The sequence below is a fragment of the Odocoileus virginianus genome, unplaced genomic scaffold (genome assembly GCF_023699985.2).
Source record: "Odocoileus virginianus isolate 20LAN1187 ecotype Illinois unplaced genomic scaffold, Ovbor_1.2 Unplaced_Contig_100, whole genome shotgun sequence".
NCBI classification, from domain to species: Eukaryota; Metazoa; Chordata; class Mammalia; order Artiodactyla; family Cervidae; genus Odocoileus; species Odocoileus virginianus.
In genome coordinates this window covers 12,976-16,415 of record NW_027224417.1, presented here as the reverse complement: position 1 = coordinate 16,415, position 3,440 = coordinate 12,976, and the positions used below count along the sequence as shown (strand labels likewise).

The 3,440-nt window shown below is 36.4% G+C and overlaps 1 pseudogene; it reads left to right on the top strand.

Annotated features, from left to right (window-relative positions):
• Positions 1 to 1,404: 1,404 nt before the first annotated feature.
• LOC139029667 (olfactory receptor 5M5-like) lies at positions 1,405 to 2,317 on the top strand (annotated as a pseudogene).
• Positions 2,318 to 3,440: the final 1,123 nt, after the last annotated feature.

Below are 3,440 nucleotides of genomic sequence, written 5' to 3'. Positions count from 1 at the left end.
AAGAATATGCAGGGAGTTAAACTATAACTCATGTGGACTTCAGGGCCAAAGATCAAAATGATCATTAACCGTTGAGTAATTAGGAAAATAGTAATCAATAACAAGTCAGTAACTAAGACTAATATTCTTATCTATAGATTTTCCACCAGATACGTAAAACATGTGACTCTGAGACGCCAGTTGAGAAACAGTCTGGGGTCGGTTTTCCAACCCCAGGATCATATCTTGTTTTCAAGATTATGAACTGTTCCCTCTGGACTTGTTCCAAGAGTCTCATGCCTTATAGCATCCAGTTTATCAATAATTATAAATTTCTTTTGCAGCCCTTGCCAGGGCCTGCTTTTCTTTTATTCTTCCTGTCTCCCACAGTTACTTCTCCAACAATGTGTTAAATACATTTAATAATTTTTTGCTCCCGAAATAATTTGTTTAATACATTATTGCTCCTTCATTTAATACTTAACATGTGTATGTATAAAAATATACACATATTGCTTATGTACTAATTGCTTACCTGTTTTTGGAAAAAAAAAAAAACTGGTTTATTTTGTACCCCAGGAATTAACTTTTGCCCTCAATAATTGACTGTAAAATAGAAAGACAAGGATATCTTAAGATGTCTTAAAAGTTAAGTAAGACTTGGTGAGAGCCACCAGAGATAGGCAAGAGTGGATAAAATGAACATACATCGCAAGGTGAGGGCTATCTTTAAAATGACCTTGAGGTTAGAGTGGCAGGTAGACAGACACTGCTTCTATAAAGATATATCTATTCCACTTACTTAAGCCCAATCAGCTGTGCAAAAATGAGTTTCAATTACTGATGAGTTAGATACCACATCAAAATTATAGTAAAAACAAAGGAACATAATTTCAAAGACAAACAATATTTAAAGTTGGTCAATATCAGTGGTCAATTTATGCTAATGTTTTCTAGAAAAGATAAAAGCTTTTCAACTATGAAAAGAATAGCAGAGAAACATTTGAAAATATGATTGCCTTTATGTAAAGAAACTGTATTGTTAGATATCAAAAATATATAACTCATGCTTACTAGCTTATTTCGGTCTTTAAAGTACTTTCTGATGTGGCCCATTTACAAAATCTTTACTGAATTTGTTACATTATTAGTATAGATTTATGTTTTTGTTTTTTGGCCATGAGGCATCTTGGATCTTAGCTGTATAACTGGGAATTAAATACTCATGCATTGCATTTGAAGGTGATGTTTTAACTACTGGATTGCCAGGGAAGTCCCCTATATTATGTCTTTATACCACATATATTTATGAGTTTGAAAGGAATTGGCCTCAGGTGACACGATGTGAATAATGGAAAAATGACAAGGGACCAATTCATTTTAATTTCCTTTACTTTAGACATCATTGGAAGCTGAGCAAACACAATGTTAAAGAAAAACTACACAGAGGTGACTGAGTTTATCCTCCTGGGACTGACAGATCGAGCTGACTTGCAGCCTGTCCTTTTTGTGGTCTTCCTAGTCATCTACCTGATCACAGTCATCGGCAATGTGAGCATGATTTTGTTAATCAGAAGTGACTCAAAACTTCAGACTCCAATGTACTTCTTCCTCAGCCACCTCTCCTTTGTAGATCTCTGTTATGCCACCACTGTCACTCCTCAGATGCTGGTCAATCTCTTATCTGAGAGAAAAACTATTTCCTTCCTTGGTTGCTTTATACAGTTTGACTTTTTCATTTCCTTGGGGATCACGGGTTGCTATATGCTCACAGTGATGGCCTATGACCGCTACATGGCCATCTGCAAACCCTTGTTATATGGCAGCAAAATGTCCCGAGGTGTCTGCCTCTCTTTCGTTGCTACATTCTTATATTTATGGCTTTGCAAATGGTCTTGCACAGACCATCCTGATGCTCCGTCTCTCCTTCTGTGGACCCAATGAAATCAACCACTTTTACTGTGCGGACCCACCTCTCCTAGTCCTGGCCTGCTCAGATACTTATGTCAAAGAGACTGCCATGTTCGTGGTGGCTGGTTCCAACCTCACGTGTTCTCTCACCATCATCTTCATCTCCTACATTTTCATCTTTAGAGTCATTCTACGTATCCACTCTGCAGAAGGGAGGAGCAAAGCCTTCTCCACTTGTGGGTCTCACTTGACAGCTGTCACTGTATTTTATGGGACACGCTTCTGCATGTTTCTGAGGCCCCCTTCCAAGACATCTGTGGAACAGGGCAAAATCGTAGCTGTTTTTTATATTTTTCTGAGTCCTATGCTAAACCCTTTGATCTACAGCCTTCGGAACAAAGATGTTAAAAGAGTAATAAAAAAGTGATTCAAGAGAAATTGTTTGTCAAATAGGGTACACATTTGGCCAGAGGTATGTAATATTTTGTATTCTCTGACAAATTAGAGAGACTATTAAATTAATAAGTCACTTTTTGTCATTGTTTTTTTTTTTCTTTTGTAATTCACTTACAAGACTTGAAAGAATGTGTCAGGTCATTACCTTGTGATATTTCACTGTATTTAAAATGAATATCACATAGAAATTCAATGACAAAACCAGACAGCATTGTTGTTGCTCTCTAAAATTAATAAAGGCCAGATAATTTTAACCACAATACTCAAAACAGTAAAAAGTTATAAAAGTCAGAATTTCCAAATGTTGCTAAGGCAATGACAATTTGTTAGATATGGGAGGCTTAATAATTTCCAAACTATTTTTCAAAACTTGTCAACCATATCAGGAGGAAAAGTTTTTTGTTTGTTTGTTTGATTTTTCCTTTATGTACATTATACATCAGTTAAAATATTTGAGTATCTTAAGTTGTTTCTCTAAAAAATATATTTAGGCATTAGTACTGACCTATTTCTGGAGAAGGAAATGACAACCCACTCCAGCATTCTTGCCTAGAGTATCCCATAGCCAAAGAGCCTGGTGAGCCCTGGTCCATGGGGTCATAAAATGTCAGACATGGCTGAGTGACTAAAACACACACATATTGGTCTATTTAGGCCTCCCGATGGCACAGATGGTAAAGAATCTGTCTGCAAAGCAGGGGGCCTGGGTTCAGTCTTTGAGTTGGGAAGTTCCCCTGGAGGGGATCATGGCAACCCACTCTAGTATCCTTGCCTGGAGAATCCCCTTGGACAGAGGAGCCTGGTGGGCTACAGGGTCACAAAGAGTTGGACATGACTAAGTCACTAACCACACAGTGGAATCCTCATTCATAAAACTTTTGACAGAAATCTCCATTAATCAGTAAGTCAACTTTGTAATGAAAAAACAGAAGGATCTTAGAATATTTTAACTCTAGTTATATTCTGCTTCTAACTTATGTGGCATCATTTGGAAGTATATACTTAATTATTGACAATAGCTTTTATTTTAAAATGAACTTTAAATATTATTATTATATATGAATGTAATTATGGTAATATTGAATGTTTATTTA